This window comes from Bombus terrestris, chromosome 9 (assembly GCF_910591885.1).
Source record: "Bombus terrestris chromosome 9, iyBomTerr1.2, whole genome shotgun sequence".
Classification (NCBI taxonomy): Eukaryota; Metazoa; Arthropoda; class Insecta; order Hymenoptera; family Apidae; genus Bombus; species Bombus terrestris.
In genome coordinates this window covers 16,884,287-16,912,238 of record NC_063277.1, presented here as the reverse complement: position 1 = coordinate 16,912,238, position 27,952 = coordinate 16,884,287, and the positions used below count along the sequence as shown (strand labels likewise).

Sequence of the window (27,952 nt, the reverse complement as noted above, 5' to 3'; positions counted from 1 at the left end):
TCTCGAGGAAATTTGTCGTCGATGGCGGAAATTGGCAAGTCGGGGGGACGCTTCGAATCGATGAATTGATAGACCGACTTTCAACCAGTTGTTTTATACTTTTTCCTCGGTTATGGTTGATTGGCAAATTGCACAGTTCCATGATTGAATATCATTGCGGCGTTCTATCATATCGGACTAAATTATAGCGCTGATTACGTTGGCGTTTCTTCTTCTTTTTTGTATTTAGGCAAATTCTCGTACCGTTTGATTTAATTCTGAATTTTATCGGTGGTTTCTTGTATTTCGATTTACCCTTTTACAGATTTACATTTTATATAGATAAATAATTTACATTTTAATTAGAATTCTTTAGGTAGAATTTCGAGCAATAGAAAATAAATGAATTTCTACTACTTGTTTATAATTTGGAAAATAAGTTTGAAACGATATTTTTGTACATCAACTTCTGGCATCTGCTTCGGTATTTCGAAACAATTCTGCGAATGTATCTCGTGTATTTATTAATTCGTATAACTATCGTACTTGATTGAAAAACAATTTCAGACATAAAAGTATGTGGTATTATTAAATACATCGTAGAAAAGTGAGAGAAACTCCGTTACGTGTTAAATAATAATATCAGCATTGCGCGTCTCGTCGTGATGTTTTCTTATCGCGCATAAAACCTAATGCACCGGTACGTAAACGACGAACACGCGCAGTCGTAGTTATTTTAAAAGCGAAGAAACGATTCGTTCTTCCTTGTCTGTTGGCAAAAAAAGGGATGCATTATGGAGGGAAATGTTAAATTTCTCGAAAGCTTGTATAAACGCGAAGTACCGTCCGTCCGTCGGACGATGGTAGAACAACGTTCGAAGACGAGCGTCCTGTCACGGCGAATGTAACTTTGCGTCAGGCGGTCCCTCTTAAATCCAGAATTTCAATTTATCCGGCAAGTTCCTGTGAATACTGAAGGAGGGTTATGTTAGACGCTGCCGTAAGACGGTCTCGTGTTTTCTTACTGAAATCTCTCGTACTATACTCCTGAGAAGGATATCCGACGCTAAGAAGGGGTAGTTCAAGGTTTAAGTGTTTGTCTCATGGGATCCTGTAAGTTTGCCTTAATTAATATTTCAAATTTTCCTCGAGCTCGTACAATAATTACCGAATTAATTTTTCACTGTAGAAATTAACGAGTTTTAGAAGAGCTTAAATTTTAAATTATATTTTCATTGACGCAGAAGGTAAAGGTCGTTTTAAAGCTCGCCAGACGGATATTCGATCGTTATTATCGAACTAACAATTTCCAATGACGATAAGAATCAAATAACCGTAAAATCTTGTCGAACGATGCGCTGTGTATAAGTCGACCAAATACCCGAAAGGAAGCCATTTCACGAGCGATTCGACGATAGCGTTGTCGAGCCAGGAAATGCATTGAAATAGATGGAAGATGCAACAGAGGATCGATAGAGACGCCTCATTGGTCGCGACGTCTGCCGTCGTGTACCAATAGTCTATGCACTTTGTCAATCGGACTATAACTCAGCGTGACAGGCTTCTTGCTACGCGAACTCCCATTGTCGCAGCTGCTACACGTATTATTTCGTTGGTGACGCAAATCGAAGTCTACTGTCGAATTGTGTCGAACGAAACAAAGGATAGGAAAATAGCGAGGACGGGGAACGCCCATTTCCTGCACGGTATTATCGTACCCGCTATTGTATAATATACGAATTTTTAAGCAAGAACGCTTTATTCCGAGCTCTGTCGATGTATCGATACTATACCACTTTCTAAACATTGTATGCATATTTAATAATTAGACTGCGAATATTTATGCAAATTTAGACTTTTACGAATACCACTGAATAAATGGAAATTTGTTTCGTTCCTCGAATATTATAATTTTAGTTATTTTATTTTGGATATTTCCTCTATATATTTGCATATTATGTACGTTCTGTATATTTTAGCATATAAAATATAACTCAATATCAAAGTTCTCATAAATGCATAAACGTGCACGATCTACTAAAATCATGAAATGTTAATAACATTAATGATAATGTTCTAAATGTTCTAAATGTTCAATAATGTTCTAAATTTTATTATCAGCATTCTATGCCATTCTAATTCCATTGGAATAAAATTCCACACAAGCGAAACCTTCCATTCCATCAATTACAAATTCCACTTTAAATTTCTCTCTACGAAGCAACACGTACATAGATAAAACCAAAGATGTCGAACTGGCAACCAAGAAATTCTATCCGAGAGTCGAGGCGTTTTCGCGTAAATTCTGAGGAAATTTTCAGATTATAAATCGTAGGAAGAGATGGCGAAATAACGCGAATCCATGGAGCGGCTTAGATAGTCGTGTGAAACCATCGTACTGTGGAGAAATTTACTGCAGATTACATGCAACTCGCAGTCTTACAGACTTTTTCCAATGTTGGGCCATCTTTGTACTGTACTTTGCGACGAGCTACGAGCTCGTGTTTACTTCCGAGATGGCTGCTATAGTAATAATTATTGTATTAGGTCGTCCGAAAAGTGCCTTTCTTTTACAGACACGTCTTTTACAACCACGTATCTTTATACAAACATGAAACCTAAACTGTCGAACTGTTGTGATCTTTATCTCGATAAAACAAAATGGATCGTGGTAATTCGATAAAATAATATAAAACGGAAAATATTGTGCATCCTCTATTTTCTTATAAAACGAAAGAAACTTTTCGGACGACCTAATATCACTATATCAATTGGATACGATCTATCGAAAGTCAATTTTTAACATTAGTCGTATCCACGACTTAGCGTACCATAAATACTTTGTGTTTCGTCATTCGTGGATTTCCGTGACGCCAAATTTTGTCCAACATAAATTTCAATTGTCTTTTTAATTCATTTTATGTAATTGGTTCGTGATGAAAATTTGTAATGGACGTTATTACCATTTTATATGCGACGCCGCGTAAAATTATAACGTTCAATTTAACTTTGTTAGTTTGATTATACTGTATGCATTCGCGTAATCAACTAAATGAATTAATAATGTGATAGGTATACAAAGCGCGCAACTGAAATATGAAACTCTACCCATTTCGTTTATTCCAATAATATGAATGTTACGAAACGTTAAAATACCGTTTCCATCCGAAATTACAATGAAGTCAGAAAGCTAGCAATTACGTAAATTGTGGTCGTAAATTAATTAATTAAAACAAATGCGAAAGCTACAACGAAATGAGAAAACGAGCATCACCGCGAGAGCAGAATCGCGCAAAATTGAAAGCCAGAGAGAATCGAAAAATATAAGATACGTTCAAAATATTTTCTTACAACGCTCTAAATAAAAAGAATGGTTCGAAGGGAAAGAACAGTACACGCCGTATGTTACTAGGATGTTGACAGACAAAGTTTTAGGAACTCGTGAAACAGGAACCTCTGAAAGTATTCTATCGCTCGCTAACCGGTCTAAACACTTGCTGCAAGTGGTTAAAGAGAACTCGGACGAAAGAAAGTTTCGATGTCGAGATGTGTCCATTGCTACTATATACAAGAAAGAATTTTATTTTCCATTTTAAAGCGAAGAAGTTCGAATAGATTGCGGTTTATTCAGAGCGAGAAACGCTGCGAAATGAAGCACAGAGTCGAGTCGCTGTACACGCGATGTCTTCCTTAACCCTCGATTTTCGCCCCTCGAACTAACCTCCGTTCTACGGAGAGTGCGTCGAAATGCGGATACGTTCGCAACGAATTTGACGATGAGTCTACAGAAAGGGGGTTGTACCCGGCAGAAGAGCAGACTACCACGCCTACGCGCCTAAAATTTCATTCCCTGAATGATTAAAACCTAATACAGAGACACGCCTACCGGCAAGGATTTTCGCCAATTTCCATTTGCAACCTCCCTGGCTTGCTCCATATTCGCTTTTGATGTTCCTGTCACTCTCGTACGGGCTCTCACTTTCAATGATTCATTCCATTACTTCCCCTCTGTCACATTTCAAACCACCCTCGTTCGATGTCTCGTTTTTTTCCACCCCTTCGCCGTGTTTTTCGTACGCTGGGAGGAAGAAGGGTCGAGACGCCCTCCGTCAAAATCTGTAGCTGAAAATTTTCACGGTCACTGGCTCCAATTTCGTCGACTGCCTCGCCATGGCGACGGAAAGAGAGGGGAAAAGCGGACGTCTTTATTATAGGAGCGGCGTAGCCAAGCAACAGCCCCGCGGTGATACGTATAATTATAGCATGGTGAAATTACAAGGTAGCGTGATCCGGGACCGCTGGTAATTGCGAGCTCTTCCTCGTGAAATTGATACGCCTTAATGAGACACGTTCAGCTCTGTTCAACGTCATGGGAACGATTCACAACGAAAGATCTCTGTATGGCATTAGACACGCGTTAAGAAACGTTTCCGCGTAGGTTCGAGGATTTCGCGACAATCGGCGACATTCCTCGTGGATTTATGATTCGTTCGTAGTGGAATTACGGTAGTGCGGGACTATTTTGCTTTCGAGATTCCGATCGTGCGATACTTTGATAGTTTTAGCGTGATGCGATTGTAATATAGTAGTTTCAGGGGTAAGTTAAAATACGTGCAAATATATGAAAATAATTTTTAACGCCAAATTTAATTTACCCTAACGAAGAATTAAAATCGGTATTTACGTATAAAGCTATCGGCTTGATAGAAGATTTTTCGGACGCTTGATAAATCGTGCAAATGAACGAAAAACTATGTTGCTATATTTCTGGTAAAAATCTGCGTCTAAATTTCAGGCAACGAACCAGCTGACATTCCAATATGTTACAAAGCTCGTTCGGAGTTACTATCGCAATTCGCGAGCCAATTTTTGTATCATCATACGGTCGTAGAAAAGTTGTAACGATACCTGAAAATGTACTTTTCAACTTAACTAGAAACCACGATTACTCGGGCAGAACATTGCATACGAGTTCAGAATTCGTTTAATTAAGAAACTTCCCTTCGAACGATCCATGTTCTCACAGGCTTAAATTCAATTGCAACGTTTCATAAAATCGTGGGTCGTTAATCCTTTGGGAAATTCCAAAAAGGACGAAAACATACACGTGGACGGACACAGACGAAAAAGGAGGAACGTTAGTTTGGTTAGAAAGTTATCAAATTTGCTGCCGAATATCGTGTCCAGAAATGTTCCAATTATAATAATTACCGTCTCTGCGGCAGAGTCTCTCATCCCCTTTAAATCAACCGCGTATGCATCAAACTAACGAACCGTGTTCAACTCGTTAAGCGGGAAACCAAGCAATGTAACGCGATGTAAAGCGCGTTATTGCGTATATCCCTTTATTTGTCTTGAAAAGGAAAATCTACAGGAAAATCTCTGGCCTTTCAAAGTTTAATGCTTACACCTATGAAATTCGTATTTCGTTGATTGTTAATTAAAAATCGTAGAAAATGTAGCAAGAATACACGGTGGCTTGAGAAACATGGGAGATTAAAGTTACTATAGGAAATTAAAGTTTATTTTTCAATGGTTAGTAATAGTAATAAAAATCTCAGGTACAGAGCCGACTGGGGTTCGTTATATGACGTTATTAAATTTGTTCTTCGATATCGAATAACGGTACTTTGCTGCTATATTAGTTTATTCTTCTTCTGTTTCGTTGTTTCTTTAAACAGACTCCGATATACGGTACTTCGTAAATTGAAGAAAAATAAAGGTTTAACTTTGGAAAACTCCCATTCGATATATAACGAAACAAGATAAATAATTTACGGAGAACATTTGAAATTAAAATTGCGTTTTCTTTTGTTTCGTAAAATTCCTGCCGTACTTGTATATTTTAACAGGAAAAGCAAAAGTAAATTGCAATGAAACAAAATACGAAATTTTACGTTATCTTCTATTATTTCTATACTTTATATTACGATACTTTAAGCCAACTTTGCTAGCCAGTTACGAAAGAAAGAACATTTAAATACTCTCTCCAAGGAGAAATCTACGTGATCATGACTATTGGCGTTAACCATTAAAGAGAAAAATGCAGTGTTGATAAAAGATAAAAAGTTTCTGTTTTCGTTCTTTTATAAGTAAAATATTCGATAGAATATACACTGTTCACCACGTACCATGTACCTAAACGAGGTCGCGAAGATAGTTTCAAGTCACGAATTAATGGTATTCAGTAGTAGTAGTCTATAGGACGAGGATGAAAGGGCAAGGGGAAACGTGTCTCGGGCCGATACGCCGCTTTTTCAACGGGAAATTGGGTTCTCAATTATTCAGCGCGACGCATCCTTTGGTATCCCCGAAGGAGCAAGAACGATATTTGAGAAGAAAGCGTTGGAAAGTGGTGGTTGCCGCGTCTCACCGTTACCGGTGCTTTTTATTTGCTGCTCCTTTTGCGCTCCTTTGCTTTGTCCAGTACTCGCCTCCAAGTATTTCCAACACGGAAATCGATAGCCCATTTCGGAAAATATTTTGCAAAAATACGGTCTTTGTTTCTTTCGACGATGAAAATTCTCAGAATTTTCCATCGATCGCCGATTTCCATAAATTTCGTTTGGGGTTCTAATACAATTCATAGAAAAAGCTATTTTTTGATATTGTTCATAAAAATATGAATTTGCATCCGTGATTTCAGCCCTTACGTGATTTCAGTCGTATATATTATAATATATATGTAATATCGTGGACTAAGAAGTGTCGGGTGAACCATAAACAATGTTGCGGCAAAGCTTAAGTGCGGACAGGTCAAAAGGGTCTGCAAACTTCAATGGGCCGAGCGACCCATCAACGTGTTATTGGTTCTTCGATCGAATAGTTTGTGCGGCCGCGGACGAGTGTGGAACGCGTACCTGGTGGGGCTATGAGAATAGACAAAGGGATGTTTAACAGAGAAGGGCGAAATGACAGAGAGTCGAGTTGTGGGGAGTCGTCAATTAAGAGTCGAGTTGTCGAGTTGTTGTGAATTGTGAATCATCGATTTAGTTGCCTTAGTTATAGCATATTACTGTATTTGGTTCACGTTAAATAACCATCGTTTCCTGTTTAATCTATTGTAAATAAATCTATCTATCGATAAACTTATCGTATAGGATAGAAATCATTGGAAACCCTAATTTATAATATTTCTGAATAAATAAAATTCTATATATATGTATATGTATCATACATATTGATAATACGTTTTATTCTTTTGCGTTTTACTACACTGTCAAAGACAGTTTAATCAGTAAATTATTGGACAAGAGTCCAATAATTACTTTACGAAGTAAAGTTCGTCTCTTTGTAAGAAATATCTCAACTCGTGGCAAACATCGTAACTGGATTAATCAGGGACTCAATGGGCGCACGGCTGCTAAGAAAATTGAGATAAACGCGAACAATTCTTGAGGAACGTTCGAACCGAGCAAGTTGTTGCATTCAATTGTCGCGAAAATTTCAGCAGCATCTTCAGCCGTTGTTTCGCAAATTTTTCCAACGGAAGTTCGACTCTTGAGAGACTCGCTTAACAGGTTGTTTCCGAGTCGTTTGAAATACTCTTCTTAATTAAGAAGCAGCCAGACCTAGAGAACTTGCTAACAGCCGTAAAACGAGCACGGCTCGATTATTCGCTCGTGATTCCCCGAGTTTTCGAGAACATGGTGCTCCCCATTCCTCTCCCGGTCGCGATAACAATGAAAGTTCCCATTACATTTAAGTTGGCGAGACCGCGGTTGCCTCGAATTTAGGGTCGTAATTTGAATTCGTGGGAATTCGGCCGTGAACGAAACGAAGATCTCGCCCGTTTCGATAAGTCGTTTCTGATATTCTCAGACTTTGTACGGTCGCGTTAATCGATGTAAGAAATCTCGTGCCGATGATGAGTATTCGTGATTCGTTCGTTGCTCTGGAAATTAACACGTTGATAAGGAGAAAGTATCGGAGATAACAGTGTTGCCTTGTAAGGAGTAATTTAAATTCAGCGAAACAGAGTGGAATTACTCGTAATCCCTCAGGCGTTCGAGTAAAATTAGAGGAAGTTGATGGAAACGGTACACTGAACTTTCCAATTTCAAAAACATTCCCATTCTGTTCATGGTACTTCGATCGAAGCATATAAATGCAATTGGCAGGAAACAGCGACGGGAACAGGTAAAAACAAAATAACTCGCGTACAGACACGCTGGTTCAACGCAAAACACCAAAACCAACGTGGGAATAACAGAAAAGTGCCATTTATTTCGTGTTCGAAAAAGTAGAAAAAATTGGGTACGTTCGGCCGTTCCCTACTCTCCGAAATGGTTGAAATCGCGAGGCGCGATTCGAATTCGCGGAATTGCCCCGTCGCATTTGCGTGGCACCCAGGCTTTGTTTAGAGCTTCGCCTGGATTCATCCCTCGATATGTGAGAGATATGTAACGAGCCCCGACGATTATCTCGTCACGCAGTGGTGATTTCTATCCGATGGCCTTGTCCGACCGCAATATTTTCACCCGCGCGATTCTGCTTTCTCGCTTCTACGACGACAATGGACAAATAATTCCACGCAGCATCTAGCGATTTTCTCCTTTTCTCTATGGCTAAACGATGTCAGGATGCTGACAGAATTCTCAATTTGTTAGGAGCTTTTATTTTTTAACGGAAAAATTCGTTCGATCGTGCGAAGTTTTATGAAATATTCCATTAAATGTTATTAAATATCGTTATGAAATATTTTATGAAAAGTTCAATAGAATGTTAAAATTCAATGTTAAAATTCTACGGCAGATCTCGGAATTACCAAATGGTCGAAACTCTATGGAATATACAAGATTCTACCAGAGATTCTATGAAATATGCAAATCCTGTATAGATTTTATGAAATATCAAAGATATCATAATTCTTCGAGCATTCGGAATTTCGATAAACACGTTGTTTAAACCTTTCTATATTTGATATTTGTTATTAAATCATAGTTTCTCCGAGATGTAATATAAATTATAAATGTAATATAAATGTAATATATATAAATGTAATATAAATGTAATATATACGTAATATAAATAAAACGTATAAATAATAAAACGTAATAAAATTCCCAACATTCGTATAAATGTATAAAAATCCTATCGTTATACCTGTCTTTTTGTACCTACTGTTATTTATACGAAACTACTTTACGTTGTAACGGTTGCTTTTAAAGTAGCCTCATTCGGTAGCTACGCACCGTTGCCATTCGCCTTTTCCACCTCTGAAAGCTCTCCTTTCCTTATAGGTACTTTTAGGAATCGATTTTAGATCAACTTCCTTTTATTTCTCCCATTGCTTTAAAACAGTGTTCTTTCAACGACTCGCTGTACGAAACAAAAAAGAAAAGTCGCAGAAAGCTAGAGCAGTATAGAAATGGCAACGAGGAATTTTATTTTTGCTTAAAAATTATCGAATTAGAAAGAGAAACCTTTCGGCTTGGATAAGTAAAAGATATTCTCAGTCGTAAGATGATCATTTTTTCACTGTCAATTGTGTATCGTTAGATGCAAGAAGAGCATCGAAAGAATCAGGTTCGTTCGTATAAATTTCTCTATCGTCTGCTATTCGTCCGTCTATGCAAAGCAAATCGATCATCGTATATGAGGGGACATTAATGGAAAACACATCTCGGGGCATTAGCTATAATTCAATGTTGCAAGTCGCAGCAGTGACATATTAAAAGCTGCATAAATCAACTCGTTGAAACTTTTACGTCATTATTCCGAGAGTCTGATCTATGATAATCCCATTATTTACGGGCTTCCTTGGCTCGCATGGGAACGCGATTTATTATAATTCTTGTAACGTGTTTCGCTCTGACAATGAGTAGCTTTCAGCACGTGTCTGCCTTCGTTGGCTTACGTCTTTATCTTAATTTATGGTTGTCAAGTTAACAACGCGTAAATTCAGCGAGCGCGTCGACACGGTCATTTTCGCCAGCTCATTAAATAAAAGCGCTAATACATGAGGCTTATGGTAACGATTAGGTTTAAAAACACAAGAGTATATCTGACTATGTAGTTTATTAAAATATATCCTATGTGTACACTAGTCGTATTGTTGTCTCGATTCGAGATTACTAATAGATCGGCGCAAAGAGGTATCGACTGAACTGCTACTGCTCGTGTCACTCGATAACAAAGAATGCCCCGCTATCCTGTTCACTATATTTATATGCATCGGAGTTGATGAAAGGCGTTGGGATTTGAATTTTGAAGATGTTCTCGAAACATCCCAATGGACGCTGAACTCTCGACCTTGTTTACAATTGTTGACTTTTTGCGTAGTTGACTCGAGAGCCTATGATCACGACAAAAACGACGGATTTGAATTAACCTTCGGTAACCTTCGGTAACCGCCTAAGGTTGTCGGATCTATAATAAACTCATCTTTCAGTAAAAACGAATTCTTGTGTACCAACGAGTACCGCTACATATTCGATCCTTGTTCGACCATCCAGTCTGTAATTCAGCGAAAGACTTTTTACTTTATCGATCCACTTCTCTTCTATCGTTTTAATTTATATAATTCGTCCTAATTTATACGTACACTTATAACATACACATAGCAGAATTGTTCATTTCACTGCAAAGGAACAAATTGATTCCAGAGTTTCTTAATTTTCCCAAAGTGATTTCCTTGAATCGATCGTTACATTTTATTGCAGTGGGATCGAGTTGTCCTCGATTAATGTCCCGTCAATTGCAATTTTCTTCGACGTGTAATTTCCGACGTAAACGCATCGTGGATTGATCGAGATTTTATGTGAAGATTACAGGCCAAACGCATGATATATAAATCCATTTTTGTTGGTTTTTTAATTTTCATTCTACTTGGCGTGTAGAAGGGAATGTCCTTGGAATAGTTGCGCAACTGGAAAGAAAACTTTTGTTAAATTCAAAGATACGAGCGTTTTAGAAATAGCTGACGAATCTACAAAGTTTCGTAACAAACGAATGCTGTGATAAGTTGAAATGAAGTTGAATAAAAGAACAGAAATTGATAACGTAAAATAGCTTGACAGCACAAGTCCTAATATTAATATCGTTGCTCCATAAAATATGAAAAATACGACGTATTACGTTTCTCCATTGCGATTTTCGTACGAAAAGGCAAGAATGTGATTCGTCGTGATTTTCCTCCTCTTCATATATCGTCTGCTGCAGCGAACTATGACTTTAAAAATGTTCATTCCGGTTAAAAATTGCAAGCGATGTTGGTTGTAAAAATCCATGTAACATTTATCAACGCATGTTTCGATGTATGGGTTTTATTCAAATTTATATGGTGAATTTTTCACTGAAACGAGCTATAATCGACCGCGTTTTCTCTTATGCAATTTACACACACCGAAGTTAAATGGTCGTTGACTGATAGTTGGGACAACACAGTCGCCACAGATCAAATTTGCGCCCGGTACAAAGCACCGATTGTCCCCGCAAATCCGATTCGGTTCAATAACTGCGCGAGGGTATGAATTGATTGAACGTCGACGAGATTTACACGACGCGGACACTGGATATTCTAACTGAAAGCGAAATGAGACGAAACGAGGACGTTTTATAAAGACGCTTTTGATATATTTATGTAAAATCGTAATCTGGGGATAATTCAGGGATCGAATAAAATAAAAAAATAAACAACAATTAATATGCGTCTATAACAATAAATAACAATAATTATATAAACGGAAAATAACACATCTTTAGTAAAATGTTTAGTAAAACGTCCTGAGCTACCGATCTTTCTTTTTCAGTCTTTAAAATCTTAAATAACTATTCTGTAACCTTGTCTGTCCCTAATGTAACTCTCTATCCGTCCGTTCGGGAAAAACGTGTTTCTTAAAATGGTCGTCCGTAAAACAAAAGAAGATCGGTCTATCCGTGAAACACAGCCTGTCATGCTACCCGTAAAACAAAAAGAATCCCTATCCTACATGAACTCCAGGGAGTTTACACCTCCCCTTCTCGTGTTGACAATTACATCGTTAATTGTCTTCTCTATAAGGGGTCAGCTTACTCGAGTGGAAGAAATTCCCTTCAGATCTCAGATTATCGTTATCAACTTCATATATGGAGTTTGAAATCCTTCTTAGAATTTTGAAAGGTGCTTTCCTAATTTCTTCCAGCTTATTTCTATTCATTTTGTTTCCGTTGTGGGTGAAGACCATATCACCGATTTTAAATTCGTGTTCTCTTCTTTTTTTATCATATTTTTGTTTGTTGATTTCGAAATTTCTTGTTGAGTTTTTGAGTGCTTCTTCTCTGTCTCTTTTTAGGTTTATCTTATTCTCCATTATTCCCTTAGGGACGATTTCAATCATTGTTTTTTTATAATATTTGCTACTTTCAAAACATCTTCTTCATTCTCAAAACTTTCTAAGACAGAGTTCTTGGATAGTGTGTCTGCCTCTATATTGTGTTTTCCTGGAGAATAGATGATCTTGAAGTCATACTGCGACAAGTAATGCATCAGGTCTCCTAAGGTTTCATCGGTTCTTGTCTTGATTCTCATTTATTCCAATGGTTTATGATCTAAAAGGACAGTGAAATATCTATCCATTAACCAATGTTGCCTTCTAAGCTGGCTTACCTCTTTTTTTTTTGTAGGTTATTTAAGTGTCTCCTAGGTTGTCCATCGGCTTGTCCATTTTTTTGTATTCGGTAACGTTTATCTTTCTTCTCTGATTATTTCTTCTTACTTCTTTTCTATTAAATATTATTTCCCCTTTGTCGTTTACCTTTTGACTAACTCTCAAATTCTCATCTTGTTTCAACTCAAACTCTCTTATGGCGTCCAGCCCTAAGATGAGATCATATGTGAAGTTATCATTGTGCACTATATAAACATTTATTTCTTTCTCTATTTTATTAATTTTCATTCTAAGTTTCGCCCGGCTATTCGTAAAGTCCTTCCCACTGATAATCTTAACACTAGGTTTACGGGACTGGTCAATTTGACTGATTTCGAACTTTCAACTGAAATATATCAAAAATCATAGCACCAATTTTAACCATTTTGCATCGTAAATTAATCATTTCATCTAAAGAACTTATATACAAAATTATTTTTTCCTAGGCTTTCCAATTTTTGAAATCTGTACGTGGTATACCTATCTCTACGGGACCCGTCAAATTGACGGGTAAATGCGTATTGAAAATACGCATTTTTCTTTAAAAAATCGATTTATTCAAATTAAATTTGAAAGAAACAATATTAGGCTCCACATTTAAATAAATAATTAATAAATAAAACTTTTTTTAAAATTATCACTAAAAACATAACAATAACATTAACAGTACAGGCTAATCATATCTGTTGTGCACATTTTTTGTCAAATATACTGAATATTGTTTGTGCATTTTCTGCATATGATCTTTTTGCCATATAAACAATAATTATTACTTCTATTTTTTTTTCAATAATCCACTTGGGAACTTTTTCACACTTCTGACGTTGAAGGTGACAGAAATGAAGCGTCTGATCTTTGGCAAATGTTGTCCTTGTTTTCTTCAGTTAATTCCTCGACTAAACAAAATATGAATTCCTTTCTGGATATTTTCTATCTGGTAAACTCTTTATATAGTATCCACGCGTTTATAGCTGCCAAATCCAAAATATTGAAAAAGACTTGAAGGGGCCATTGGAAATTCCTTGCTTTCAAGCTATATTTGTGTGCCATTTGGTCAACACCATACTTTGTTTTATTTTAAAAAGCAATGATTTCTGGAACACGTTTATAATTATCTTCTATTCGTACACATGTATGTTTGGTGCTTAGAAGGAGGACTTTTACTTTAGATTTACTTTTATACACAGTAAGTGTGCAGTTTTCTGATTTATATAAATTTGAGGAAAACAATGTCATCTTGTCCTTTTTTCTCTTGAGCATCGAGTTTCATCTTTCCCCATATAAGGGAAACAATTCAAAATATATTTTGCTTGGACGCCAACTGCTAACCAAAACTTAATGCCAAATTTATGAGGCTTATTTAGTATATATTGCGTAAACCTGCATCAGGCTTTCGTTGGAAATAATTGTTCATCTATTGAGATATTTTCATATGGCTTGTAACAGGCCTGGCTATTACTTATAAATCTGTTCCACATTTCGGATATCAGCGGAAATTTATCTATTTGCAATCTTTCGGAGGCTTTCATTGATCTCGCTTCACATGCGCCTCGGGTATATAGAATTCTTAGAAAACTACGCAACTCAGCAACTGTGATTGTCCAGTCCTTTTTCAAAACTCGATGCGCCTCGGTTTCAGTGCAATCGTTTCCGTGTTCCATTATGTGTCTGTCAATTATTAATTCGAAAGCACTAGTTACATAACCAGACATAATAATATTTCTCTTAGCATAGCCAGTAGGCCCTGCAATATCCTTGAATATCATACGAACGGGCGTCCTATCCCTAGATTCACCAGCTTTCAGTTTTATGCACTATGTCCAGTCAATTGCAATTTCAATTTCACCTATTACATTTTGGGATATGCTTGGAAAGCTTGTCCTTTCATCCTCAGAGTCAGAACTAAAAAGAATACACATCCTTTTCTTGTTACGACACACTTTCAAGAAGTGTTCCTCTTTACTATCCAAAGATCCTTCTACCTCTCTACTTTCTATGTATTCAAAGCTTTCACTGTCAGCTTTGCTTTGGCCTAATTCATACTGATCTTCTTCGGAGGTATCCTCAGAACAATATTCATTGATGTTGACATTTTGTCCAATAACTTATTATATTTATTGAATTTATTCATGATTGTTAGAAAAGGAGGATTGTTCAAAATAAGAAAATACTGTGCCCAAATTCAATTATCCTATTGTAAATACTTACAATAAGTGGAGACAATAATGGGAAATGTCTACGACAACTGAAACTTTTTCACACTTCTGACGTTGAAGGTGACAGAAATGAAGCGTCTGATCTTTGGCAAATATGTTGTCCTTGTTTTCTTCAGTTAATTCCTCGACTAAACAAAATATGAATTCCTTTCTGGATATTTTCTATCTGGTAAACTCTTTATATAGTATCCACGCGTTTATAGCTGCCAAATCCAAAATATTGAAAAAGACTTGAAGGGGCCATTGGAAATTCCTTGCTTTCAAGCTATATTTGTGTGCCATTTGGTCAACACCATACTTTGTTTTATTTTAAAAAGCAATGATTTCTGGAACACGTTTATAATTATCTTCTATTCTTACACCTGTATGTTTGGTGCTTAGAAGGAGGACTTTTACTTTAGATTTACTTTTATACACAGTAAGTGTGCAGTTTTCTGATTTATATAAATTTGAGGAAAACAATGTCATCTTGTCCTTTTTTCTCTTGAGCATCGAGTTTCATCTTTCCCCATATAAGGGAAACAATTCAAAATATATTTTGTTTGGACGCCAACTGCTAACCAAAACTTAATGCCAAATTTATGAGGCTTATTTAGTATATATTGCGTAAACCTGCATCAGGCTTTCGTTGGAAATAATTGTTCATCTATTGAGATATTTTCATATGGCTTGTAACAGGCCTGGCTATTACTTATAAATCTGTTCCACATTTCGGATATCAGCGGAAATTTATCTATTTGCAATCTTTCGGAGGCTTTCAATGATCTCGCTTCACATGCGCCTCGGGTATATAGAATTCTTAGAAAACTACGCAACTCAGCAACTGTGATTGTCCAGTCCTTTTTCAAAACTCGATGCGCCTCGGTTTCAGTGCAATCGTTTCCGTGTTCCATTATGTGTCTGTCAATTATTAATTCGAAAGCACTAGTTACATAACCAGACATAATATTTCTCTTAGCATAGCCAGTAGGCCCTGCAATATCCTTGAATATCATACGAACGGGCGTCCTATCCCTAGATTCATCAGCTTTCAGTTTTATGCACTATGTCCAGTCAATTGCAATTTCAATTTCACCTATTACATTTTGGGATATGCTTGGAAAGCTTGTCCTTTCATCCTCAGAGTCAGAACTAAAAAGAATACACATCCTTTTCTTGTTACGACACACTTTCAAGAAGTGTTCCTCTTTACTATCCAAAGATCCTTCTACCTCTCCACTTTCTATGTATTCAAAGCTTTCACTGTCAGCTTTGCTTTGGCCTAATTCATACTGATCTTCTTCGGAGGTATCCTCAGAACAATATTCATTGATGTTGACATTTTGTCCAATAACTTATTATATTTCTTGAATTTATTCATGATTGTTAGAAAAGGGGGATTGTTCAAAATAAGAAAATACTGTGCCCAAATTCAATTATCCTATTGTAAATACTTACAATAAGTGGAGACAATAATGGGAAATGTCTACGACAACTGAAACTTTTTCACACTTCTGACGTTGAAGGTGACAGAAATGAAGCGTCTGATCTTTGGCAAATATGTTGTCCTTGTTTTCTTCAGTTAATTCCTCGACTAAACAAAATATGAATTCCTTTCTGGATATTTTCTATCTGGTAAACTCTTTATATAGTATCCACGCGTTTATAGCTGCCAAATCCAAAATATTGAAAAAGACTTGAAGGGGCCATTGGAAATTCCTTGCTTTCAAGCTATATTTGTGTGCCATTTGGTCAACACCATACTTTGTTTTATTTTAAAAAGCAATGATTTCTGGAACACGTTTATAATTATCTTCTATTCTTACACCTGTATGTTTGGTGCTTAGAAGGAGGACTTTTACTTTAGATTTACTTTTATACACAGTAAGTGTGCAGTTTTCTGATTTATATAAATTTGAGGAAAACAATGTCATCTTGTCCTTTTTTCTCTTGAGCATCGAGTTTCATCTTTCCCCATATAAGGGAAACAATTCAAAATATATTTTGCTTGGACGCCAACTGCTAACCAAAACTTAATGCCAAATTTATGAGGCTTATTTAGTATATATTGCGTAAACCTGCATCAGGCTTTCGTTGGAAATAATTGTTCATCTATTGAGATATTTTCATATGGCTTGTAACAGGCCTGGCTATTACTTATAAATCTGTTCCACATTTCGGATATCAGCGGAAATTTATCTATTTGCAATCTTTCGGAGGCTTTCATTGATCTCGCTTCACATGCGCCTCGGGTATATAGAATTCTTAGAAAACTACGCAACTCAGCAACTGTGATTGTCCAGTCCTTTTTCAAAACTCGATGCGCCTCGGTTTCAGTGCAATCGTTTCCGTGTTCCATTATGTGTCTGTCAATTATTAATTCGAAAGCACTAGTTACATAACCAGACATAATAATATTTCTCTTAGCATAGCCAGTAGGCCCTGCAATATCCTTGAATATCATACGAACGGGCGTCCTATCCCTAGATTCACCAGCTTTCAGTTTTATGCACTATGTCCAGTCAATTGCAATTTCAATTTCACCTATTACATTTTGGGATATGCTTGGAAAGCTTGTCCTTTCATCCTCAGAGTCAGAACTAAAAAGAATACACATCCTTTTCTTGTTACGACACACTTTCAAGAAGTGTTCCTCTTTACTATCCAAAGATCCTTCTACCTCTCTACTTTCTATGTATTCAAAGCTTTCACTGTCAGCTTTGCTTTGGCCTAATTCATACTGATCTTCTTCGGAGGTATCCTCAGAACAATATTCATTGATGTTGACATTTTGTCCAATAACTTATTATATTTATTGAATTTATTCATGATTGTTAGAAAAGGAGGATTGTTCAAAATAAGAAAATACTGTGCCCAAATTCAATTATCCTATTGTAAATACTTACAATAAGTGGAGACAATAATGGGAAATGTCTACGACAACTGAAACTTTTTCACACTTCTGACGTTGAAGGTGACAGAAATGAAGCGTCTGATCTTTGGCAAATATGTTGTCCTTGTTTTCTTCAGTTAATTCCTCGACTAAACAAAATATGAATTCCTTTCTGGATATTTTCTATCTGGTAAACTCTTTATATAGTATCCACGCGTTTATAGCTGCCAAATCCAAAATATTGAAAAAGACTTGAAGGGGCCATTGGAAATTCCTTGCTTTCAAGCTATATTTGTGTGCCATTTGGTCAACACCATACTTTGTTTTATTTTAAAAAGCAATGATTTCTGGAACACGTTTATAATTATCTTCTATTCTTACACCTGTATGTTTGGTGCTTAGAAGGAGGACTTTTACTTTAGATTTACTTTTATACACAGTAAGTGTGCAGTTTTCTGATTTATATAAATTTGAGGAAAACAATGTCATCTTGTCCTTTTTTCTCTTGAGCATCGAGTTTCATCTTTCCCCATATAAGGGAAACAATTCAAAATATATTTTGTTTGGACGCCAACTGCTAACCAAAACTTAATGCCAAATTTATGAGGCTTATTTAGTATATATTGCGTAAACCTGCATCAGGCTTTCGTTGGAAATAATTGTTCATCTATTGAGATATTTTCATATGGCTTGTAACAGGCCTGGCTATTACTTATAAATCTGTTCCACATTTCGGATATCAGCGGAAATTTATCTATTTGCAATCTTTCGGAGGCTTTCAATGATCTCGCTTCACATGCGCCTCGGGTATATAGAATTCTTAGAAAACTACGCAACTCAGCAACTGTGATTGTCCAGTCCTTTTTCAAAACTCGATGCGCCTCGGTTTCAGTGCAATCGTTTCCGTGTTCCATTATGTGTCTGTCAATTATTAATTCGAAAGCACTAGTTACATAACCAGACATAATATTTCTCTTAGCATAGCCAGTAGGCCCTGCAATATCCTTGAATATCATACGAACGGGCGTCCTATCCCTAGATTCATCAGCTTTCAGTTTTATGCACTATGTCCAGTCAATTGCAATTTCAATTTCACCTATTACATTTTGGGATATGCTTGGAAAGCTTGTCCTTTCATCCTCAGAGTCAGAACTAAAAAGAATACACATCCTTTTCTTGTTACGACACACTTTCAAGAAGTGTTCCTCTTTACTATCCAAAGATCCTTCTACCTCTCCACTTTCTATGTATTCAAAGCTTTCACTGTCAGCTTTGCTTTGGCCTAATTCATACTGATCTTCTTCGGAGGTATCCTCAGAACAATATTCATTGATGTTGACATTTTGTCCAATAACTTATTATATTTCTTGAATTTATTCATGATTGTTAGAAAAGGGGGATTGTTCAAAATAAGAAAATACTGTGCCCAAATTCAATTATCCTATTGTAAATACTTACAATAAGTGGAGACAATAATGGGAAATGTCTACGACAACTGAAACTTTTTCACACTTCTGACGTTGAAGGTGACAGAAATGAAGCGTCTGATCTTTGGCAAATATGTTGTCCTTGTTTTCTTCAGTTAATTCCTCGACTAAACAAAATATGAATTCCTTTCTGGATATTTTCTATCTGGTAAACTCTTTATATAGTATCCACGCGTTTATAGCTGCCAAATCCAAAATATTGAAAAAGACTTGAAGGGGCCATTGGAAATTCCTTGCTTTCAAGCTATATTTGTGTGCCATTTGGTCAACACCATACTTTGTTTTATTTTAAAAAGCAATGATTTCTGGAACACGTTTATAATTATCTTCTATTCTTACACCTGTATGTTTGGTGCTTAGAAGGAGGACTTTTACTTTAGATTTACTTTTATACACAGTAAGTGTGCAGTTTTCTGATTTATATAAATTTGAGGAAAACAATGTCATCTTGTCCTTTTTTCTCTTGAGCATCGAGTTTCATCTTTCCCCATATAAGGGAAACAATTCAAAATATATTTTGTTTGGACGCCAACTGCTAACCAAAACTTAATGCCAAATTTATGAGGCTTATTTAGTATATATTGCGTAAACCTGCATCAGGCTTTCGTTGGAAATAATTGTTCATCTATTGAGATATTTTCATATGGCTTGTAACAGGCCTGGCTATTACTTATAAATCTGTTCCACATTTCGGATATCAGCGGAAATTTATCTATTTGCAATCTTTCGGAGGCTTTCAATGATCTCGCTTCACATGCGCCTCGGGTATATAGAATTCTTAGAAAACTACGCAACTCAGCAACTGTGATTGTCCAGTCCTTTTTCAAAACTCGATGCGCCTCGGTTTCAGTGCAATCGTTTCCGTGTTCCATTATGTGTCTGTCAATTATTAATTCGAAAGCACTAGTTACATAACCAGACATAATATTTCTCTTAGCATAGCCAGTAGGCCCTGCAATATCCTTGAATATCATACGAACGGGCGTCCTATCCCTAGATTCATCAGCTTTCAGTTTTATGCACTATGTCCAGTCAATTGCAATTTCAATTTCACCTATTACATTTTGGGATATGCTTGGAAAGCTTGTCCTTTCATCCTCAGAGTCAGAACTAAAAAGAATACACATCCTTTTCTTGTTACGACACACTTTCAAGAAGTGTTCCTCTTTACTATCCAAAGATCCTTCTACCTCTCCACTTTCTATGTATTCAAAGCTTTCACTGTCAGCTTTGCTTTGGCCTAATTCATACTGATCTTCTTCGGAGGTATCCTCAGAACAATATTCATTGATGTTGACATTTTGTCCAATAACTTATTATATTTCTTGAATTTATTCATGATTGTTAGAAAAGGGGGATTGTTCAAAATAAGAAAATACTGTGCCCAAATTCAATTATCCTATTGTAAATACTTACAATAAGTGGAGACAATAATGGGAAATGTCTACGACAACTGAAACTTTTTCACACTTCTGACGTTGAAGGTGACAGAAATGAAGCGTCTGATCTTTGGCAAATATGTTGTCCTTGTTTTCTTCAGTTAATTCCTCGACTAAACAAAATATGAATTCCTTTCTGGATATTTTCTATCTGGTAAACTCTTTATATAGTATCCACGCGTTTATAGCTGCCAAATCCAAAATATTGAAAAAGACTTGAAGGGGCCATTGGAAATTCCTTGCTTTCAAGCTATATTTGTGTGCCATTTGGTCAACACCATACTTTGTTTTATTTTAAAAAGCAATGATTTCTGGAACACGTTTATAATTATCTTCTATTCTTACACCTGTATGTTTGGTGCTTAGAAGGAGGACTTTTACTTTAGATTTACTTTTATACACAGTAAGTGTGCAGTTTTCTGATTTATATAAATTTGAGGAAAACAATGTCATCTTGTCCTTTTTTCTCTTGAGCATCGAGTTTCATCTTTCCCCATATAAGGGAAACAATTCAAAATATATTTTGCTTGGACGCCAACTGCTAACCAAAACTTAATGCCAAATTTATGAGGCTTATTTAGTATATATTGCGTAAACCTGCATCAGGCTTTCGTTGGAAATAATTGTTCATCTATTGAGATATTTTCATATGGCTTGTAACAGGCCTGGCTATTACTTATAAATCTGTTCCACATTTCGGATATCAGCGGAAATTTATCTATTTGCAATCTTTCGGAGGCTTTCAATGATCTCGCTTCACATGCGCCTCGGGTATATAGAATTCTTAGAAAACTACGCAACTCAGCAACTGTGATTGTCCAGTCCTTTTTCAAAACTCGATGCGCCTCGGTTTCAGTGCAATCGTTTCCGTGTTCCATTATGTGTCTGTCAATTATTAATTCGAAAGCACTAGTTACATAACCAGACATAATATTTCTCTTAGCATAGCCAGTAGGCCCTGCAATATCCTTGAATATCATACGAACGGGCGTCCTATCCCTAGATTCATCAGCTTTCAGTTTTATGCACTATGTCCAGTCAATTGCAATTTCAATTTCACCTATTACATTTTGGGATATGCTTGGAAAGCTTGTCCTTTCATCCTCAGAGTCAGAACTAAAAAGAATACACATCCTTTTCTTGTTACGACACACTTTCAAGAAGTGTTCCTCTTTACTTTCCAAAGATCCTTCTACCTCTCCACTTTCTATGTATTCAAAGCTTTCACTGTCAGCTTTGCTTTGGCCTAATTCATACTGATCTTCTTCGGCGGTATCCTCAGAACAATATTCATTGATGTTGACATTTTGTCCAATAACTTATTATATTTCTTGAATTTATTCATGATTGTTAGAAAAGGGGGATTGTTCAAAATAAGAAAATACTGTGCCCAAATTCAATTATCCTATTGTAAATACTTACAATAAGTGGAGACAATAATGGGAAATGTCTACGACAACTGAAACTTTTGCACATTATCTTTGAAAAACAGATTGTTTATGAAATCAGCTAAGCCCTCAATTTGAGGGGTCTGGTAGAGATAGGTATATACGAAACGCCTGTAAACCTAGTGTTAACACAAGGTTTACGGGACCGGTCAATTTGACTGATTTCGAACTTTCAACTGAAATATCTCAAAAATCATAGCACCAATTTTAACCATTTTGCATCGTAAACTAATCATTTCATCTAAAGAATTTATATACAAAATTATTTTTTCCTAGGCTTTCTAATTTTTGAAATCTGTACGTGGTATACCTATCTCTACGGGACCCGTCAAATTGACGGGTAAATGCGTATTGAAAATACGCATTTTTCTTTAAAAAATCGATTTATTCAAATTAAATTTGAAAGAAACAATATTAGGCTCCACATTTAAATAAATAATTAATAAATAAAACTTTTTTTAAAATTATCACTAAAAACATAACAATAACATTAACAGTACAGGCTAATCATATCTGTTGTGCACATTTTTTGTCAAATATACTGAATATTGTTTGTGCATTTTCTGCATAAGATCTTTTTGCCATATAAACAATAATTATTACTTCTATTTTTTTTTCAATAATCCACTTGGCAACTTTTTCACACTTCTGACGTTGAAGGTGACAGAAATGAAGCGTCTGATCTTTGGCAAATGTTGTCCTTGTTTTCTTCAGTTAATTCCTCGGCTAAACAAAATATGAATTCCTTTCTGGATATTTTCTATCTGGTAAACTCTTTATATAGTATCCACGCGTTTATAGCTGACAAATCCAAAATATTGAAAAAGACTTGAAGGGGCCATTGGAAATTCCTTGCTTTCAAGCTATATTTGTGTGCCATTTGGTCAACACCATACTTTGTTTTATTTTAAAAAGCAATGATTTCTGGAACACGTTTATAATTATCTTCTATTCGTACACCTGTATGTTTGGTGCTTAGAAGGAGGACTTTTACTTTAGATTTACTTTTATACACAGTAAGCGTGCAGTTTTCTGATTTATATAAATTTGAGGAAAACAATGTCATCTTGTCCTTTTTTGTCTTGAGCATCGAGTTTCATCTTTCCCCATATAAGGGAAACAATTCAAAATATATTTTGTTTGGACGTCAACTGCTAACCAAAACTTAATGCCAAATTTATGAGGCTTATTTAGTATATATTGCGTAAACCTGCATCAAGCTTTCGTTGGAAATAATTGTTCATCTATTGAGATATTTTCATATGGCTTGTAACAGGCCTGGCTATTACTTATAAATCTGTTCCACATTTCGTATATCAGCGGAAATTTATCTATTTGCAATCTTTCGGAGGCTTTCAATGATCTCGCTTCACATGCGCCTCGGGTATATAGAATTCTTAGAAAACTACGCAACTCAGCAACTGTGATTGTCCAGTCCTTTTTCAAAACTCGATGCGCCTCGGTTTCAGTGCAATCGTTTCCGTGTTCCATTATGTGTCTGTCAATTATTAATTCGAAAGCACTAGTTACATAACCCGATATAATATTTCTCTTAGCATAGCCAGTAGGCCCTGCGATGTCCTTGAATATCATACGAACGGGCGTCCTATCCCTAGATTCGCCTGCTTTCAGTTTTATGCACTATGTCCAGTCAATTGCAATTTCAATTTCACCTATTACATTTTGGATATGCTTGGAATGCTCGTCCTTTCATCCTTGAAGTCAGAGGACTAACTAAAAGAACTAACTAAGGAATCCTAATCCTAACGAAGGACTAACTAAAAAGAATACGCATCCTTTTCTTGTTACGACACACTTTCAAGAAGTGTTCCTCTTTACTATCCAAAGATCCTTCTACCTCTCCACTTTCTATGTATTCAAAGCTTTCACTGTCAGCTTTGCTTTGGCCTAATTCATACTGATCTTCTTCGGAGGTATCCTCAGAACAATATTCATTGATGTTGACATTTTGTCCAATATCTTATTATATTTCTTGAATTTACTCATGATTGTTAGAAAAGGGGGATTGTTCAAAATAAGAAAATACTGTGCCCAAATTCAATTATCCTATTGTAAATACTTACAATAAGTGAAGACAATAATGGGAAATGTCTACGACAACTGAAACTTTTGCACACTATCTTTGAAAAACAGATTGTTTATGAAATCAGCTAAGCCATCAATTTGAGGGGTCTTGTAGAGATAGATATACTACATACAGATTTCAAAAATTAGAAAGCCTAAGAAAAAATAATTTTGTGCATAAATTCTTTAGATGAAGTGATTAATTTACGATGCAAAATGGTTAAAATTAATGCTATGTTTTGTTGAGATATTTCATTTCGAAGTTCAAAATCCGACAAATTGGCGGGTCGCGTTAATGTTATTGTTATTTTTTTAATGATAGTTAAAAAAAAAAGACGTTTTATTTATTAATAATTTATTTAAATGTGATGTCTAATATTATTCCTTGCAGACTTAATTTGAATAAATCGATTTTTTAATGAAAAATGCGTATTTTCGTTTACCCGTCAATTTGACGGATTCCGTAGAGATAGATATATACGAAACGCCCGTAAATCTAGTGTTAAACATACTTTTCTTCTCTTTTATTATATCTGCCTTTATTTGGTCAATGATTCTTTGCTTGACGTAGCTTGCACTGGCTCTAGTGTCATAGATGCCTTCGACCTCTTTGTGGTCGTTGATTCTAACTCTGAGCTTTAGCAGTAATTTGTACTTCTCGGGGCGTTTTAGTTTTTTCCATTCTCATCTGGTGTTATTGCTTCTTTATTTTCTGACATGAATGCTTCTAATGAATTTACCTGCTTTTGGTTCCTCTGTGCATTTCCGTTTCTGTTTCTGCATACTTGTATTGGGTGAAATTGGCATGGGAAATTCTATTTCCCAAGATTTTATCTTGTATGTGTATGGGCAATCCAATAACAATTAGATATATCCTTGTCTCTTCAGAAGTCTTCCTCCTTACTTCCAATATTAACTCTTTTTTTATGGCATTTTTAATGAACAAACCTGAAATGTATTTAAAGTTATAGGCGTATCGTAGTGCAGACCAACCTTTATTGCTAAAAGCTTTTAGAAATGCCTCCTTCCAATTTTCCCAGTTGTATTCTTTATCCTTCAGCAGATTTGTCTGGTACTATTCTGATGCTGTTTCTTCCCAAATATTTCTTCAAATTCTCGATCCGTTTTTTGTCATTTTGGATTTCATATTTTTCATAGTCTGTTTCATACTCTAATATCCAATCTGTGGCTTTTTATGCTCCATCAAATTGTTTTATGGCAAAGTCTATATCTTCTTTCTCAAGCATGTTTTGTTTCCACAAGATCTGTAATAATGTTTCTATTTGAAGATTGGGCTTTTGGCTTCGGCCCTTATTTTCCTTGTGGGGATGATCTCCGATTACTCTAAGAAGATATCTTGAAACACCAAGTTTAAACTTGTATCAATGTATGATGCTGCCTTTGCATTATCCATTGTGATATGCAATGTTTCTGTAATGGCCTACCTTTGTTAAGCTGTTTGCGGCTTTCTTCAGTATCGATAAACTGAATAACCGCGGATGATGATCTCTTGCTTGATATTCTGGGGGAAAGACATAACATACTTCACCTTCTGGTTTTCTTATGGATTTTATGCATTCTATTTTCTCCCCCCTTGCGTTCTCGTTCATTACGATACGTAGCTTCACTTCTAACGGCATGGCGTAGTGAAAATCGAGTTTTTATTATGAAGTAAATATTAAAATACAAAAATAAACAACAATTAATACGCGTCTATAACAATAAATAACAATAATTATATAAACGGGAAATAACAAGTCTCTAGTACAATGTTTACCTGAAAGTCGAAAATCAATTTTCAACGTCCTGAGTTATCGATCTTTTTTTTTTTCAGTCTTTAAAATTTTAAATAATTATTCTATAACCTTTTCTATCTCTAATGTAACTCTTTTTTCGTCTGTTCGGGAAAAATGTGTTTCTCAAAATGGTCGTAAAATAAAAGAAGATCGGTCTGTCCGTGAAGCGCAGCCTGTCGTGCTACTCGTAAAGCAGAAATAATCCCTATCCTACATGAACTCTAGGGAGTTTGCATTTATATGACAAGATTGTTGTTGAAAATGATAACGTGAGTTGGCGTTCTGCATTCATATGCAAATGCGCTAGTTACAATAAATGGTAATTCGAGTAGATAGTTCTAGATATAATCGATGAATTTAATAGATAGGTTTAAGATATTTTCTTTTTTTTAATCTCTAGTCCATCTGTAGTAAAAAAGTGCAATAAAGGTTTTTCGGCCCGGAACGGTGTGATAGAATTACCCAAAGAATAAAATAATAGTTATTGTGATCCTTCCTCTGAATACATATAATACAGGTGTACCTACCTCTGAATACATATAATACAGGTATACCTACCTCTGAATACAAATAATATAGGTGTATTACAATTGTTGTTTTAATTCAATACTTGTTAATTTTAATACAACGTGTATACATGGCGCGACCGAATAATATGTCGTAGGAAGTGATTTGCTGTGAAAAATTAAGAAGAAAATATAAAGTATAATTTCCTCGGGCGAGGCTTAGTTTTCGGCGAGATTCAGTTTGAAAATTGTGTATAAAATGTACATAAAATGTAAAAGTGACTGATATATTTACCAACGCTCAGCCTAAACGGCTGTACGCAGAATCGTGAAGTATGGATAGTTACTACTTTTTATGGGGTGGTCGTGGGGCGTGAAACGAAGGGAGTGGCACTGTTCGAGAGTTAGCCATATTTGATGAATTGCTGAAATTGAAGCTGTGAAACTCAGCGTATGGATTTCTAATCAAAAATAAACAAACGCTTGTTTGAGCGTTTTTTGAAATTCAATGTATAAACGGTGTTCGAACAGAGGCTAATAAACGTAAATTGTTATAAAAGCTGTGCGAGCGAAGCCGCGAGCGGCCAGTTGGTGTTAATACAAACTTAGGTTATTTTTCGTCCTTTTAATTTTCTTAATGAAAATATATTTATATTTGTTGCTCTGTGTATTTATATTTATTCATCTATGTAATTGAAAACACTTTGTTTCTTTCACGAGTACACGTTTGATATAATTAAGCTGATATAATTAGAACGACTTAATCTTCTGAATGATTTAATACTTATTCGAAATAATTGCGAATATTAAATTAGCAGAAATCGAACATGAAACAAGTATCTGCCGCGTCACCATTTTTATACTCGTGTCGATGAAAATTACTACGCTCGATTAAACTTAGTTTTTCCATTTCAGTTCCTTTTAATGGATTGGCTGATCAATACAAGTTGCCATGTTTGATGTTGTACCGTTTCATCTTAAACGTAACTACGAATCGCGTACCTAGTATCGCGCAAAATATATCGTTATTTACAGTACGCTTTGTTCGATGCACGAACGTCAAACAAAAGCGTAGTTCGAAAATTTCATTATTTCCTTTCGTCACCTGACCACGCATCTATCGTGCGTTTTATATTGTTCACTAAATCGTTCAAATATTTGCCACCAAGTACAGTTCGAATCCCATTGTTCTCTTTCCTTTGTTTCTCTTTATTTCCATTATCGCATTTTATTTCGATAACACTTTGCAGTTTAATCGCAGACTCGAAAGTGCGCAATCGAATTAATTCGAATTTCTGAAACGTTAAATTCGAAGTTTTGGTAACCTCAAGTGCGTTTTAATGCATTTTCAAGCACGGAATCGCGTAACAATCGTGAAGATGACCGAGCAATTAAAACAATTTGAAGAAAAATTTCAATGGTAAGTTCAATTATTCCAAAATATGGGAATGAAACGGCAAAGATTTAGTTCGTACAGCTGTTGCTATGTGCCGGT

At 35.8% G+C, this 27,952-nt stretch overlaps 1 protein-coding gene and 1 long non-coding RNA gene across 5 annotated transcripts in view; both read right to left on the bottom strand.

Moving 5' to 3' along the window:
• LOC100643941 (connectin) overlaps positions 1–27,952 on the bottom strand; it is a 349,916-nt gene that overhangs the window by 27,882 nt on the left and 294,082 nt on the right. The window lies entirely within an intron of this gene.
• On the bottom strand, positions 9,981–26,767 carry LOC125385672. Its single transcript, XR_007225195.1, has 7 exons — positions 26,753–26,767; positions 26,510–26,626; positions 25,601–25,677; positions 24,896–25,511; positions 12,569–12,778; positions 10,526–10,849; positions 9,981–10,437 (listed from the first exon to the last, which is right to left on the bottom strand). It is a non-coding gene; the product is annotated as an uncharacterized LOC125385672 (long non-coding RNA).